The sequence below is a fragment of the Trichechus manatus genome, unplaced genomic scaffold, assembly GCF_000243295.1.
Source record: "Trichechus manatus latirostris isolate Lorelei unplaced genomic scaffold, TriManLat1.0 scaffold00164, whole genome shotgun sequence".
NCBI classification, from domain to species: Eukaryota; Metazoa; Chordata; class Mammalia; order Sirenia; family Trichechidae; genus Trichechus; species Trichechus manatus.
The window spans coordinates 3,117,560-3,124,854 of record NW_004444100.1 but is presented as its reverse complement, the minus strand read 5'-3'; the positions used below and the strand labels follow the sequence as shown (position 1 = coordinate 3,124,854).

The window sequence follows — 7,295 nt, the reverse complement described above, 5'->3', positions numbered from 1 at the left end:
ATAGATCTCTTGCCAAACAGGTCAGCAGAAGGCAGAAAATGATGCAAGCTTCAGAAGATCTGCCACCATGTCCAGACGTGCCAAGTCCTGCTCAGCTGTCTAAAACTCATGCTCTGCTTATAGTTTCAAAGATCAAGGTGCAGATTCTGCAAAAAGGCCACTTAAGAATATACTGCTCAAATCTATTTGAATAAAGCCCAAGAACTACTGCAGTAGTTTATGTCATCAAGCCTCAGATGTTTTTGAAGCCCAGGAAGTGGATCATGCCTAAAAGGTCCAGGGTAGGGTACATAAGGATAATGTAGTATTTCTAAAAATATTTATAAATGCCCATGAGCACTAGATGATAGTTGCCTCAGTAATCACTGAAAATATTTCTTAATATTTTTCATAAGATCCTTTGTTCAAATTAGAGATATCTCTCTGAATTTATTTATATTTGAGGAGAGTTTCCTAAAATATAGAAAATGTAAATAAATATCTATAATAAATATTCACCACCCAAAATGAACAAATGTTAACTTTTATTCCATGAAGATTTTTTGTTTGTTTTTTAACTAAATGTTTTCTTCCCCAGGCCCATTCTCTTCCCTTTCCAAGGGTCAGCATCATCTCATGTTTGTATCCTGACTATGTTTTTGTACTTGTACTATATTTCTATATTTATTTTATGTTACTTAACATAGTTTTGTAATAAAAAACAAACAAACAAACAAACCCGTTGCCATTGAGTCAATTCCGACTCATAATATTATCCATAAATGTCTTGTCCAATTTTTGTTTATACTTTATTTTCTAATCATTATTGCTAGTATTTAAGTTTTATTTTGTCTATTTATTTTAAATTAAGTGATTTTCTGAATCCTCTTAATTTTACAGGTTATCTGAAGATTCTTTTGAATTTCAGGAAGGCAGTAATATTATCTACAAATGAAAATTTTGTCTTTCCAGTTTCTATGCCTCCTTTTTCTTGTGTTATTCCTTTGGCTAGGAATTACAGTTCAGTGTTGAATAGAAGGATGATTGCAGGCATCCTTGTCTTATTTCTTATTTAATAGAAATTCTTTTAATGTTTCACCATTTAGACTAATGTTGCTGTCAATTTTTGGTAGATACACTTGATTAGGTTAGAGAAGTTGTCTTTTATGCAAAGGTATTTTTTTTTATTATTATTTTGTTGCTGCTGTTGAGAATATACACAGCAAAACATGCACCAATTCAACCATTTCTACATGTACAATTCAGTGACATTGATTACATTCTTTGAATTGTGCAACTATTCTCACCCTCCTTTTATGAGTTGTTCCTCTCCCATTAACATAAATGCACTGCTCCCTTAGGTTCTTATCTATCTTTCATGTTGCTGTTGTCACTTTGATCCCGTACAGATAGTTCTTAAAGTGCGTAATGCTCAAGGCAGACATTTTTTACTAGTTAAGCTAAGGTATTGTTTGGTTTTAAGAAGACTTCAGGAGATATTTTTGGTTTAAGTTTTAAAGATTATCTCAGGGCAAGTTTCGGGGATTCATCCAGCCACCTTGGCTCTAGAAAGTCTGGAGTCCATGAGAATTCAGTTTTTTGAGAGGTTTTATTATTATTATTTGCTTTATTGAGAGGGTCATATTACATTTCCTTGTGAATCCCTTTATGTGGTAAATGTGTTCATTTAATTTGGTAGATTTTCTAATATTAAATCATCCCTCCTTCCTAGTATTAATCTATTTGGTGTGTATATATGAATTCAATTCACTATAGCAATTTTTGGTCTTTTTGATAATTTATTCTTTCATTCAACAAATATTCATTGAGTTCTTACTGTGTACTAGGCACTTAAGCAATAGAAGTAAAGCAGGGAACAAAACAAGTTTTAAAAAAATCTTTGCCCTCATAGATTACATTGAAGGGAATAGTCAATAGCAAGGTTAATAAGTAAACTATACAGCATATTAGAAAGTGATCGGTGCTAAAGAAAAGAACGAAGAGAGAAAAAGGATGCAAAATCTGTCTGAAGAGTTGAAATTTAAATTAGCTGACTAGAGAAGTCCTCAAAAAAAAAGTGATTTTGAGGAAGCGCCTGTAGGAGGTGAGAGGACCTAGCTGTGCAGCTATCTGGGTGGAGAATTTTCCAAGCAGTGGAAACGGAAGTTAAACAACTCTGAGATAGGAGAAAACTATCAATAATTACCAAATTACACATCATACATGTCAATGTTTGAAGAATAATTTGGTGATCTTTTTCTAGAAAATTGCCCATTTCATTAAAATTTTCCAATTTATTGACATACAATTGCTTATAATAATAATTATTATTATTTTGGTGTTCACAGTATATTTGTTCAATTTCTGTTAATATGTTTGGGAAGCAGAGACAGAGGAGCTAAGGGAATAGGCCAGTATTTGTTGGGGAGCATAGAACCAAAATCAGAGTTTTGTAGGAGTAGGGGTATATACAATGATTAGGGAATTACATTTTACATTAGGGCCTAAGAGATGTTCAATAAGGTTCAGAATGTTATATACCATGGTCAAAGGCCTTACCACCAGGGGCACAATTCTAAAGGTCAGGGTCAGAGACCTAGAGGCCAGGATCAGAGGCCTATAAGACAAGGTCAGAGGCCCATAGGCCAAGATCAGAGGCTTATAGGCAAAGAATGTATAGTTGAGTGTCAAGGACTTATAGGTCAATGTTGGGGAAGGTTGAACTCTAGTTGGTCACTCCTACAAGGTGTTGGTGAAATCCTCAAACTGGGTCTCCTGCTCCCCACCCTGCAGGACCTTCTGCATACCCGAAACCCACTCCTTCTTCAGACGCAGCCTCAGTAGGGTCTTATTGTATCCTGTTTCAGAAGGTCAGAAAGCTGCAGCTCATCCTTCTGTCCAGCCAGCTCTTCCTTGACCTCTGAATAGATGTCATTGATGATGACCAGGAACATGTTCAGGAGCACAAGAAAGATGAAGAGCACTGAGGTAACAAAGTAGGCTGGACCCAGGGTGTGGTTGGCCTTGTCGATAGCATTGTAGTCAAAGTCCCCAAGGATGATCCAGAACTGAGTGAAAATGCTCTTGATGAAAGTGCTAAAGTTTTCCACTTGTGTCCCAAAAAGTAGGTTGCCAAGTTGGGCATAGGCAAAAAAAAAATGATGAAGAACATCACGGCGAAGCCCAGGATGTCTTTGGCACAGCAGGCCAGTGTGTAGGACAGCTGAGTCATGATTTTGTTGAAGCTGATGTACTTGAATATCTTGATCCAGGCAAAGAAGAGGTTGACAGCATTCATGTTGTTATACTTTGTCTGCCAGAAGGCGAGGAACTTGAAGTCAACGTATGTGTTCGGCTGCTGCAGGAGCTTTACCATCAGCTGATTCACCTCAAGGGTTTGGAATATGTGGAAACCCACAGCCACAGTGGAGAGCAAGATGACAGCCAGGTCTAGGATGTTCCAGATGCTGCCAAGGTAGCAAAGCCAGTGGATGTGGAGCTCCAAGATCTCCTCTACTACATAGTAGAAGATGAAGACACAGAAGATGATCTCATAGCCAATGATAAAGAAGTCCCAGTTGCTGACATAGTGAATCAGCTTCACTGTGAGGATCTGCCAGGATGTGATGGCACCTCCTGTAACTGGAAACTCCACCACCAGCCTCAAAACACAGAAAAGATTGATGATGACATTGTAGACTGAGAAGTCAATGAAGACCACCTGAATGCCCCACCCAGCCACAGCCCCACTTGTAAGTACCAGAGTGTCTCTGCATTGGCCTGTAGAAATCCCAGGAGGTCCAGGTGGTAGCCGCCTCCACTGTAGCTTGTGAGCTGGCCCCAGTGGAAGGAGCCACCCCAGCTCATCCTGCGAGTGGTATGTCCACATTCCAGAAGTCTGCCATGCTGCTGATGGTCTGGAAGGAGACACCGGTGTCTGATGGAATATGTAAGAAGAGCTCAGACATTGCACTGGTGTAGTAATAGACACTGGTGCTTGTTATTCCGTAAGTCAATAGACAGATGTCCACCAGGAACATAATATACACTAAAAGCTCCCACAGGGTGGTCTTGACATAAAGTTCCCATTTCTCTAACAATTATTATTTTTTAAATTTGTTGTATTTGCAACCCCTAACATTGCTTTTGATTTTGATCAGTCTTCCTATAAACTTGTCTATTTTGTTACTATCTTCAGTATTATTTTTGCCCAATAGTCTCTGTATATTGGAGCTGACAATTTATACACTGTGTCTCAGATGTGTAAAAAAATCATTTCATACTTCTTCTCTATCCCAGTGATATTCTCTTTCTCACCCTTAGAGGGCACTTCTGGATCCCTCCCATGTCAAACAGGAGCTGATGAAAATTTGGGAGAACTAGGCCAGGTACACTGGAGCCCTGGTGGCACAGTGGTTAAAGAGTTCGGCTGCTAACTGAAAGGTCGGTGGTTTGAACCCACCAACCACTCCATGGAAGAAAAATACGACAGTCTGCTTCTGTAAAGACTTACAGCCTTGGAAACCCTAGTTCTCCTGTGTCCTATAGGGTCACTATGAGTTGGAATCAACTCAACGGGGAGTGGGTTTAGCCCAGGTCCTTTCTCTGTCTAAACAGCCCATGCTTCCATTTTGACTCTAAGGCAGATGATTGATGTTGGCATGAAAGCATTCTGCAAGATGGCCTCTTCAGTGATTCCAAAAGGGCACAAGTTGCCCTCTTTTTGCTCTTTGTCCTCAATCCCCTCCCTAACCACCTGCATAAGCTTGGGGTTGCACAGGAGTTACAGTAAAAACTTAAAGAATCCCCAATACGAAAGAGAACAGAGATTGGGACCTAGTCAGCCAGAAAGAAATCTGTGCTCCCCTGGAGCAACCTCCTTGCTTGTGTCAAGCCAAGATGCCATGAGTTGCAGACACTTCAGGAATGGAAGTATTAAATACAAAGGCCAATGTCCAAGACACATGTGATGAGACATTTTAACCAGAAGACTACATGTAGAACATAGGCTGGCATGCCCAATCAGACACCATCTTAGGAAGGAGGAAATCCAGGAGGACAGAGAAGGATTAGACTCCATAACCAAGGACTTAAGCAATTCAACATCCATATTCCATAATACTGAACTCCTTTGTGGTTCTTGGTGGAAAAAAAAATTTTTTTGTTAAATTTTATCTTCCTAAGGATAGCGGCAACTGATTACGGATGATGCTACTGCAGCTACTTATCCCTGACAATTAGCACCACTGAAAGGCTTCTGAGTTTGGTTCTTTAAGTTAGGAATTTCTGCTTGAATGTCCAGTACTGTAAGCTACTTGCAAGGGTCACAGAAGTGGCATCATATTTTGGTAATAGTTATAATTTATTTAGCAAACACTGTAGTACAGTGTAGTCAGACTGCCTGAATTTTTTTTTTTTAAGATTTTCGATACTTTATTAATTTTTCTTCCTAGGTTTTTGTTTCTTCTATTCCAAAATATACTGCCAGGTAGTCTTGTAGAGTTGTGAAGAGCATCAGATGGATGCTTTTGTTAGTGTCCTTTATCAACATACCGATGAGGAGGAAGGAGTATAATATAAAGTTTAATGACATGAACAATGTCCAGTGGAGCCAGACCACTTGAGTATAAATTCTAATTCTACCCTATTAGCTATGTGATCTAGTTACATAGTTGTTTTTGACTCAGTCTTCTTCCCTCTGGACAAAAGCTGCCCCTTTGGTGAGACTGCCTGAATTTGAATCTAGGCTCTGTAACATAGGTTGTGTGACCTTGGACAAGTTACATAATCTCTCTTTATGTTAGTTTTCTCACCTATAAAATGAAAGTCATTATAAGGAGTAAATGAGACAATCCATATAAGTTACTAGCACAATGTCTGGCACTTGTTGAGCATTCAATAAACGTCAATCATGATCATAATTAGGATGATTATTAGTATATCTTTGTGCCGGGTACTGTGTTAAGTGATCCCTTGTTTCCTTCACTTGTCCCAGCACCCCTGGGTGGTAGTATTATAACCTAGGAAAGTTGGAGCCATGTGTGAGTCTCTGACTCTAACGCCCATGCTTTTAATCACTATTCTCCTGTGACTGGAGATTTAACAGAGGGTGAATCCAAGGAAATAGTTCAGGACGTCTGACATCATTCTTCTGTATCAGGCATCATTCTTCTATATCAGAAAGACGACATTTCTCATGCTGTTACCAATGTTGCTCGTATTTATTTATTTTTTATTGTGCTTTAGATGAGGGTTTACAGAGCAAATCAGTTTCTCATTAAACAATTGATACACATATTGTTTTGTGGCATTGGTTGCCAACCCTGCAATGTGTCAACACTTTCCCCTTCTCAACCTTGAGTTCCCCATTTCCATTCATCCATCTTTCCTGTCTTCTCCTGCCTTCTCGTACTTGCCCCTGGGCTGGTGTGCCCATTTGGTCTCATAGACGTGGTTGAGCTACATATATTATTGTTTGTTTTATGGGCCTGTCTAATCCTTGGCTGAAGAGTGAACCTCAGGAGTGACTTCAGTACTGAGTTAAAAGGGTGTCCTGGGGCCATACTCTCAGGGTGTTGCTGGTATTTAGACAACTCAGTCCAAGTTGCAGTCTACAAAACATCCTATAACCTTTCCTGAAATGGCTTCAGAACTTCATGCTTTTTTTCCTATCCACAAGCGGGCAAACATTACTGAAACATTTCATTTTGTCTGGAAAAGGACATTCTTGGCAGAGAACGCCCTAGCATGAGGATATTTTCTGGAACATCAAACAATTATTTATATCTAACTATGCTGGTGTTGCTTAAATGAAGTGGGCGTGAAGCAACTAAATTGTCAAATCTAGCCAAGAACCGTAAGATTCATTAAATTATGGGGACATCAGTATTAAAGGAAAAGACTTTTTCAGCTGGTACTTAACCTGAACATTAATACCTTTAAAAAAAAAAAAAAGAAAGAAACAAAGTTGAGGGACTGTGAGAAAGAGAAAAGGAAATTATGGTTGTTGTGTATTTGCAACACACACACTGGAAAAACGTACCACTCCAAGAGCCATTATTTCATGACTAGCAAATTAGAGGCAACACTACTTAGAGTTATAAACTAGCATTGATAAAGATTTCATACTTAAAGTTTGAATTCTGAGATATTGCACAAATATAAGTAAAAATGTGTAAGTCCTGTTTCAAGGAAGGGCCCACTCTAGTACGCAGTGGAGAGCTCCAAGCAAAGAACAGTAAGCCAAAGAAGAGCATCTAGATAGGGCAAGAACAGGAACTTCCCCTTTGCTCCCCCCAGATCAGGATTCACTCATC

The 7,295-nt window shown here is 39.0% G+C and overlaps 1 pseudogene; it reads right to left on the bottom strand.

The window, feature by feature from the left end:
- Positions 1-2,718: 2,718 nt before the first annotated feature.
- Positions 2,719-3,868, bottom strand: LOC101356070 (polycystic kidney disease 2-like 1 protein pseudogene; annotated as a pseudogene).
- Positions 3,869-7,295: the final 3,427 nt, after the last annotated feature.